The sequence below is a fragment of the Pseudopodoces humilis genome, chromosome 6 (genome assembly GCF_049639895.1).
Source record: "Pseudopodoces humilis isolate 2021_Gansu_Grassland_sample_001 chromosome 6, ASM4963989v1, whole genome shotgun sequence".
In the NCBI taxonomy this organism is placed as follows: domain Eukaryota; kingdom Metazoa; phylum Chordata; class Aves; order Passeriformes; family Paridae; genus Pseudopodoces; species Pseudopodoces humilis.
Genome location: NC_142205.1, coordinates 41,996,815 through 42,006,504, shown reverse-complemented (window position 1 = coordinate 42,006,504; position 9,690 = coordinate 41,996,815). Strand labels below are relative to the sequence as shown.

Genomic DNA, 9,690 nt, shown 5'->3' with positions numbered 1-9,690 from the left:
GCTGAAAAAACCCTAGATGTTGACAGAGAGGGATATTCTGGGATGACATTTCAGACTTAGCCCTCCCACACTAGAGTACAACCTGTCAGGTGTAAGCATAATAGCTTGGCAAAGCAGTTAAAAAAGCACAACCATGGAAGGAAAAAACCAGAGCCTGGGCATTCATATTTCTCAGTTTACATAGCAAGTAAACAACCAGTACTTTGTGCTCATTCAGCTACAAATAAGTTGTTTTTTTCACCTTTTCCAACAGGATTTCTGCAGCCAGAATTTAACCCCCAGTTCAACCACATCATGGACCAGAGCATTGGTTATAATGCTCTTCGCTGGCAATGGCTTTGAGAACTGACTTGCTGGGACACAAGTCAGTTACAAGTAGGACCTACAGCACCAGTAAAAGCCAGTCATCACAAGAACCAAGGATGCTTGAAGTGTACTAGCATTCTACAAGGCATGTCAAAGGTACCTCAGATAAAAGTCATGTAAAAATGGCATTCCTTTACCTGACAAAGCTTTCAAAAGTGCACATCCATCATAAGTCCCCAAATGCAATAAGAAAATGTGCCTCAGTGGCTTCTTTTCCTCGAGGAACATTAGCAGTGCTCAGTGCAGGGTCCTGCCTGCCCCCCTCACTCAGCTGTAAACTCTTAGTCCTGTCAGATCCCTGCCCAGGTCCTGACCTGCCCAAGCCCCAGCTGACAGCAATAATGAGTAGTTTGCCCTGTAGGACCCTCAGGGAACTTAATTTTTTTTTTTTGTGCTGAGGGCCTGGCATAGTGCTTTTTTCCTCTGGAAAAAGAAGTAGCACACTCCTGAGATTATCACAAAGTTCCCAAAAGGGCTCTATGTAAGGGGGCTACTGGGCTTTGGCTGTAGGAGCACTAGGTGCATCATTTTGTTTTAAGCATGCTTAGCCTGAGCCAAAACTCTGTGAGACTGTTACAAGCATCACCTTAAATTTTTGGGCAAGGAAATCACAGGTTTTGCTCATTTCCAGCGTAATTCACAGAGGCTACATCTTTTGATCTGCAGTAATTTGAACAGACTGTAACAGGCCATGGGATTTATGCCCCAAGCTTTTGTTTCTATCTAACTTTAGGTGCTGCAAACCTTGCGGAAATCTAGAAATAAATTTTCAGCTAAAAATGCTCACTGTAGTAATTTCTCTGCTCTTCTGGGTTGAAGGAGTAAGGCTGAATATACAAGTGAGGCCAAAAGATTTAAGCATACTAGGTTGCAGGTACAGGGCTGAATTTCAAAATCATTTCCACCCTCCCCTGCATCAAGTTATCCTCAATTACTTATACACAGAAAGGAAATTGCTACATTTTGTGTAGAAATATCCCTGTATTTGTTCCCCCATGAATAAAGGCACAAAACTTCTACCTATTATTTTCCCAGCTGAAAACTAATCCACGCTAAATTTTGCTGCAGCGCTGAAGATTTTTGAAAAGCTTCACAGATGGTTGAGTTGCAGCTTCAATACACAAGATCTCTCAGTAGGCAAAAGAGTATCCTCCTCTGTTTGTCATCAGCCTTTTTAAAGCAGGAAGAAGATCAAGAAAAGAACAGAAGGACCTGTTGGGAGGTTATTACAGCATTCTTTTCCCCAGCAGTGTTAATACCTACCCTACAATTTTGCGTGATTATTTCAAGGCCTTAAGAGTTGGGGAGTGGCTTAAATTCAGCGGTGCTGTGCTGCAAATGCAAGTGAAATGAAGTATTTCCATTCACCCTGCAAGTCTGTGTGGAGCTGTTGGCTTCTCTGTGCAGCTGTTTCCACTGGCACCTGATGTTCAAGGTGGGCTAACAAATTTTCACTGTTGCAGGACCTACAGGGCAGCTGCCTGCTTAATAAGGACCTGAACTAATTGTTTGGGAAAGCTCTTGTTAGGCTTAGAGTGGGTATAAACTGAGTCTGGAATGGATTTGTTTGGGGTTTTTTTTCTGAGGCTTTCTAACACAGTTTTGAGCCATTTGTCCCACTAGAGTACTGATTCAACAGACCAGAATGAGATGTTTGCAACCTAATTATATGATCTTTTTTATTTTCAAGTTCACCTGAACTTCTGAACTGGTATCTTTTTTTTTCCAGTTAGCTTAAATGACTGTTTCATGGCACAGTGATTTGTAAAATGCTCTTTTTATAAAAGCTTACATTTCAGTCATCTTTCAGCTCCCAGAGACAATTATAACACTGAATGTTATAAAGCTAAGGCTGTCAACATACAGATGGCAAAAACTGTTGGTGCAGCAGGAAAGGAATGGTAAGTGTTTAATCCCACCAGCTGCTTTGAATCCTGTGCAGGGGCAAGAAAACACACTGAAACCTTCTCCTTGCACAAGACTAGCTGTGAGCTCCTGATTGTAGGAAGTTCAGCAAATGTCCTTCAAGCTGCCTTGCTGAGAGTCCAGTCTCTCCTGTAATCTGTCTCAATGCCTCCTGGTGAGGGATCCCCTCTTTTAGGACAGCAGTTTGAAGCTCAAGACACTGGAAAGCTGAAGGAAACAACGGCAGGATGATGTTCCATGGGGAGAGCTGCCATCTCCCCAGGGCAGATGTTCCCACTGCCTGGGAGTTTTGCTGTGCTCGCCTTTGCCAGCACACGTTGAGCTCTTAAACAGTTTCTGGAAGTCAATAGCTCTCAAAACCAAACATCCAAGCAAAAAAAATCTTAAAAATCTGACTCCTGCTTTCTATAAAGTCATGCAAGGAACAGGATGAAACATTTGCTTACTGATCAAAACTGATTTGAGCCATGATTAATTGGTTTTAAAATCCAAAATGGCAGGTTCATTCCTGGCTAACTAGAAAAAGCACAGCAGTTGTCTCGACTCCCAAACAATTATGATTGTAAGTTGGACATGATATCCCATTTCTAAATGTTTTGCTTTCCCAATGTCCTGAGCTGACACAGTAAGAATAACTTGCACTGCAGAAGAAATATTGCTGGAGTCATCCTGAATCCTGTGTAGCTCAGGTCAGAAGTCTTCACTTTCCCCAGGTGCCTTGCTCCAACTGGGATTACCTGAAGTACCACTGCAGTTCAGACCTTGGGGTAAGACACTAAGGAGAAATGAAGCATCTAAAACTGGGAGAACAGATTTATTGCATTGTGCGTTTTCCCAGTGAATTGCTTTATATTGCTTCCTTACTTAATACTCTCGGTTTCCTGAGTTTATGAAGTGTGATTTCATTTAGCAGCACCTTGTTGTCCAGAGGGATTTATTGCAGTAAGATGGCAGCCTTTGTGAAAAAAAAATGGGTCCTTATTCATCTTCACAGGACATTTCAGACAGGGACCATTCAGGGGCATTTTTTGTGACACAGGGATTCTTGGAATCAAGGTTGGCCTGAAAATCTTTTTGCATTGTAAAATGTCACTGCACACCTCATTGCCATTATTATAATTGCTGCAGTTATTAGATTGATTCTTCCCATGAAATGCAGAGCTGTAAACAGTGTATGGTTTCATGGTGCAGCCACGGCTATTGCTTTTCTCTTTTCCGCTGCAAACCAAGCTGTGTGTACCAAAGGCTGCCACCTCCTTTGTGAGGAAAAGGTTATCAAGACAAAACAAATGAATAAACCCCTTCCTTCTGGTGAGACAGAGCAAAGAAGGCTGTCAAGAGCATTGTGGAAAATTATAGTAATAGGATAATGGAAAAATTACAATTTGTGGAGAATGAAGCATATTACTTCTACATTTAAGAGTCCTTTGGAGAATAGAAACAGCTTTTCTGCAGAAACATTTGATGTAGCGCCAAAAATTTGAATTGACGCCTTAAAATAACCTGCCAAAGTAAGGGAAAAAATAACCTTTCTTCTTGAAATCCTGTATCAGAGTTAACTCAAGTTAGTATATTTTAGTACTGCTGCCAAGAGTTATGGGTTGGGGAAAGAGTGACTATTAACTGTGGATTTTGGTCCAAGTTCATGGAAAAACTGGAGAGTTATTTAGTAAGGATAACTGTTCTTGGTAGCTTGTTTGAAAATTCTGTAATACTGACTAAAAACACTCCTGAACTTCTGCTCACATGGGGGAATTTTACTTTCTTCAAGCAGATAAATTAAATCTGATTATTCTGGATGAGAACTTTTCAGGAAATCCTGGAGGGCCACTCATTATTTTGCATTTATTAAGGCTGGGTTTTTAAGTCATATTTCTGAAATGTAAAGACAAAACAATGCATCAGTTTCTAAATACCTGAACTAGTTTTACACATTTTGATGTTTAGCCCTGAAGTACACCATCAATATATTAATATTTTATTTTTTTCCAATAGAGATTCATATGTATGTTTTTAATACTGATGACAACACTGAACATGTATATTTATTCATATCACAATTAAAAATAGTAATTGCAATTACACAGGTTGCCTTTGCATCCAGTTCTATTTCTTCAGTTTGAAAAAAAGTCTGTGGAAGAAGTATAGGAAGAAAAATGAAGCTTGTAAGATGTATCAATATGTTGTTTCAAAAAACCCATAAAAGTCTGTAAAATGGTACCACCCAGGTCTGATAAAGACTCAGCAGGTAAGTGGACCTGTAGTCTTTGAATAAGGAAAAACTAAAGATCTTTTGCTGCTGCAGTCTGCAGAGGTGCCGAACAGTGTGCAGGAGGTGTGAAACCTCTGCTTCAGGAGATCAGCTCTGAGGCAGAGCCAAGCTGCACTTCGGTACCATCAGTAGCAGGAGATATCTGAAACTATCTGTGAGTGGCCAGCAAGGTTTACTTCTGCAGTGGTTTCTTACTTTCAGATGAAATCAAATTTTTGGAGAAGCCATGAGTGGCACTGGGTATAAACACAAGTCAGTCATAAAGTGTTGTGAATTTTCACTGAAAAAAGTTCTGAACAATATTCCCTTTTTCTATTTTTTAGGACAGAGCTTCTGTTTCCTTGCTGTGAGTTGATCACACATTGACATGACATAGCACAAATCAGTCAGACTAATATTGGAGAGCAGAGTGTCTCAAGAATGGATCCTGGGTTTTCAAAAGATGCTTCATCTCCTCAGACCTGACTTGGGACCCACCACAAAGTCTCCTTAGCACTTCAGAAAATGCACCACTTGTAATAAAATGTGCAACAGCCAAACATCTTTATTGCTGTCTCTTGGTTACAATTAGAAAGTCTTTGTTAGTTCTTATCACTTAGTAAAATTTTTAATAGATACAAAATTTAATATTTTGGTCAGAAATGAAGATGACTAATTATATTTTGTTATTTGCATTTTCCCTGATGTATCACTAATTTCCTGCTTCCTTACCAAACCGTAATATAAAACAACTTCTACTAGTTATGTAATTTGTTATTAATTTAAATAATACACAAACAATATTTTGGTTTCTCTGGGGGAGAAAGCATCAACATCCTCTCTGACATAGTGGAAAAAAACCAAAACTTCAAAAATTTAAATTTTAAATGTGTTCACAGAAAATTAGCATTAGTGTACAAGTTAGGCTAGTTTTTACAAGTTTGGTGAAAATGTTTCAGATGTAAAATTTCTTTATCTGTGTTGTGTTTGTGACAAGGTTTTGGCTGCTGGTGGGGGCTAAAGAGCTGACTTCTGTGAGGAGGTGGAAGATGCTACCCTTATGTCCAGTGAAGCAGCCAACTCCAAGACAGACCCACCGCTGGCCAAAGCCAAGCCAATCAGTGGTGGTAGCACTTCTGAGATAAGGTGTTTAAGAAGGGGAAAACATACATCAAAATATTGAAGAGGGAAACACTGGGATTGACCCCAAATGCAATTTTTTATGCTTCCCGCTTGCCCCAGGAGCCCAAAATCAATGTTCCAAGCCAGGGCACTGCTGAGGAATTGCAGCATTGTGCATCACACTAAGGTGCCCAACTCCAGCCCTCCTCTGGGCTGCACTTCTTTGTGCACACAGGTAAAATTAAGTGAGGAGGGTTTTCTGGTCTGGCATGTCCTCTGAAACACCTGCTGATGGGTTTAAGATTGCAAAAAGCTTTGGCAGCTCAGTTGTTATTAAGTGGAAGAGACTTGCTGGTGACCAAGGAGACAGTTCATCCCTTGAGTGCCTCAGCTGAGGCAAATTTCAATGACCAGTGAAGTTGCTTGTAGGTTTTGGCATTTTATTGCTGGAACTGCTTAGCTGAGCTAAAATGCAAGGTCCTAAAGTCAGATAAGACAAAACCTTCAACAGAGGTTGCATTTGGTGAACATCTTCAGCCATAGCTTAGAAAATCTGAAAGGCTGATGTAACATACACTTTTGTCTGTTGTTTATCTGCTTAATATGTGTAATGTCTGTTTATTAAGGTTCATTGTTAGGGGAGACCTAAGGACCATCTAAGGCTGAGTTACTCTCTGTAACAAAAGGTTTGATTTCTTTCAAAGTCCTGTGCTCTTGGAATGAGCTCCTGATAAATGTGGGAGATCATAAAGCCTTGTTACACCACGAATATTTATATTCAGATATCTGGAAATGACTTATTTGGAGTATATAATGAATGATTAATTTTCAAGGATTTGCTGCTGTGGCCCTGTGTGGAGCTGTGTCTGTGCTCACACAGTGTTTATAGCTGTGACCCATGCTGTGTTCTTTGCCATATTACACCATGCACTTACTGTATCACTAGCATGGGAAGGGCAGTGAACTCTTATGTTTGTAGCATTTGGAAGATTGTCTGCAATTTATTCATTCAAGAACTAGAGGGAGGAAATACAGAGGAAGCACACATCTATTTCCTGTAGTCTCCCAGATTTTCATCTAATTAAAAAGCCAAGAGTATCTTGCAACCTGTGGGAAGGCTGGCTCCTTTCAGGTCTGAGACCCTGTTGACCATTTTGGCACAGCACAGGGTTGCCTTTCCAGGGGTACTGTAAGTTCTTTTGGTGCTGTTACAGAATCTAGAAGTGCTACTATTTTTAAAAGGCACTATACAAATAATATAAATACTATATAAATATGAAAATGTAGTGCTATCATTCATCACTCTGCAACCATTTAGTTCAGACTGCCAAGTCAAATTACTTTTGTGTTACCTTCCTGCTAAGCTCCATCAGAGGTCCTAAGAAAATGCATTTCACTCTGGCAAACCAAACAATCAGTTGCCAAGAAACACAGAGAGCTCTTTTAATAAGTCTTTTTCTATCTTTATAGAGTTTAGACAAGAATAACTTAAATATTTGATTGAAATGGGTCATTAATCAACAGTCGTGTTGAAAAGTGGTCTCCATCTTTGGTAAAAGGATTTTATTGCTAGCATTTTTTAATTCCACAGAAGTTAACTTTTGCAAGATTCTTGTTTTGTCTCGTCAGCCCTTTAGATATGATATTCTGTATGTAAGCAAAGGGCTTTGGATTCTTAGTCCAAGGTACAGGCAAAGCCCAAGTCCCTTAGTTTGCCAACCATAACTGCAAATAATTTTCTTTGTCTTAGCAACAGGTCTTGTGTGAGCACTAATCATTATCCAAGCTAAAACATGGATCTACAGTGCTCTTATGGTTCCTTGGTAACTGTTTGAGTGTGCTCTTAACCCAGCAGCATGTGCACTGTATCCAACTTGCTCCTCACTCTTTTCCTCTCCCTCTTCTGAATGGATGAATTCCCACAGTCAGTGCTGCTGGTCATAAACAGTTGTGTAGGGAGTTCATGTTCTTTGCCCTCCAGGTTATATCACTCCCTGACATTTAGTTTTCCTGAGCCCTTCCTGTCAGTGGGTTTGTGACAGGAGACCAGTGAAAATGCTAACTCACTCTTGCAGGGATGGATGGATGGATGGATGGATGGATGATTTGGCACTGGATTGCAGGAAGTGACTGCATGGTAACTCACATTTTACTTTACTTGTAATGGGAATTGTGTAACAAAGGGGCATAGTTTTCATTGCAGCTCAGAAATACTAAGGTTTTGTGTCTCATACTAAATAATGATTAAATAAAGATATGGCTTAAAATTACTAATGTTTAAGAATATAAATATAAATATAAATATATGCTTTAACTAAAAATACAACTGTATTAAATATACTAAATACTAAGGTTTTGTGCCTATCACAGATGGCTGTATCTGAGGACAGCTTGTTTTCTGCTTTCACGCTCTTTCTACTGGAATTTCTTTCTCCTCTAAAGTGCATCTGTTTTGGCATCTCGTCAGAAGAGGTGGTAGGTAGCTATAATAAGTCTGAGTAGCTGATTTAATAGATCTTAACTTTCAAAGTAAGATAAAGTGATCACACAAAAAGCCATGTCAAAAACTTGGAGTGCTGCTGAAGAAAACTCGGGTTCAGATGTCAGTCCCAGGAAATGCTAGTATATAGCATCCTATAAAGGACAGCTGAAATGGTATTTATAATGACAGAGTCTGCAAATGAACTTCTTCAAACAGTTTCTTCCATGATTTTTGCAACATTTCTGTGAAAAAGAATTATCAACACAAAAATAATCATGTTCTTGCTACAAAGAAAGCCATTGTCATTGAATCATACAATGGTCTGGGTCAGAACAGACCTCAAAGATTGTCTATCTCCAGCCCTCTGGCCGTAGGCAATGACACCTTTCACTAGGCCAGGTTGCTCAGAGCCCAATGCAACCTGGCCTTGAACACTGCCAGGAATGAGGTATCCACAACTTCTCTCTCTGGGCAATCTGTTCCAATGTCTTACCACCATCACAGGAAAGATTTTCTTCCCAATTTCTAATCTAAACTGTTTCAGTTTAAAACCGTTCCCCCTTGTCCTGTCCCTACAGGCCCTTGTAAATAATCTCTCTTAATCTTTCTTCTAGGCTCCCTTCAGCTGCTGGAAGGCTGCAATTAGATCACCCCAAGCCTCCTCTTTTCCAGGCGGAACAGTCCCAATTCTGTCAGCCTTTCCTGGCAGGAGAAGTGCTCCATACCTCTAATCAACATGGTGGCCTCCTGTGGACTTGCTCTGACAGGTCCCTGTCCTTCCTGTGCTGGAGACCCTTAGAGCTGGATGCAGCACTGCAGCTGGGAGGGATGCCACCAGGGTGGAGTTATGTCCTTTGTATGAACACAGTCGCTTCTTGAAACATTCCCTTAAAACATTTAGAACTCCCATACAAAGTTTGAAACTTTCTTTCCACTAGTCATATTTTAATTCTTTGAAATTGATACTGCTTCTAGAAAGCCAGTGGTGTAACTGTGAACTCAGGAACAAACTTACCTCAAGATAACACAGATTTGATGTGCAAGATTGTTGTTCAAGACAACACAGATTTGATGTAATATTCTCTTTGTTAAATGCCTTAGTCTATAGGGTTGCCTCAGGCTTTTTTTGCTGTTAATAAGTGATGTGGACTTAGGCACTAAATGTCAGTTAGATAAACTAAAAATTGCTAGCTCAAAATAAAAGATTTTAAAGTATCCTGCAATTTGGTTTGGGAATAAACAAAAAAGAAAAAAAAATAATGAAAAATGTCCTCCATATTCCTTGGATGCAGAAAAGTGCTTGCATATCAAACATCCTAGTGGCAGTTTTTCTTTCTCCACAGCCTTTCTGAAATGTTAAGCATGTGGTAGCGGTGCACACACTTTACTCAAAGACACAGGACTCCAGCAGAGCTTCTGTGCCAAAAGCAAGTAACTCTTAGTGGTGTTTTTCAGCCTGTCCCCGGTGGAGTTTACAGTCCTTTTTAGCAGCAGTCAGGGAAGGCACTATTGCGATGGAGCAAAAGAAATCTTTTGGTGAAAT

The 9,690-nt window shown here is 40.0% G+C and overlaps 1 long non-coding RNA gene across 1 annotated transcript; it reads left to right on the top strand.

The window, feature by feature from the left end:
* The first annotated feature begins 1,901 nt into the window (after positions 1–1,901).
* Positions 1,902–6,668, top strand: LOC148184157 (uncharacterized). The gene is made up of 3 exons (XR_015772722.1): positions 1,902–2,267; positions 4,380–4,540; positions 4,888–6,668. It is a non-coding gene; the product is annotated as an uncharacterized LOC148184157 (long non-coding RNA).
* Positions 6,669–9,690: the final 3,022 nt, after the last annotated feature.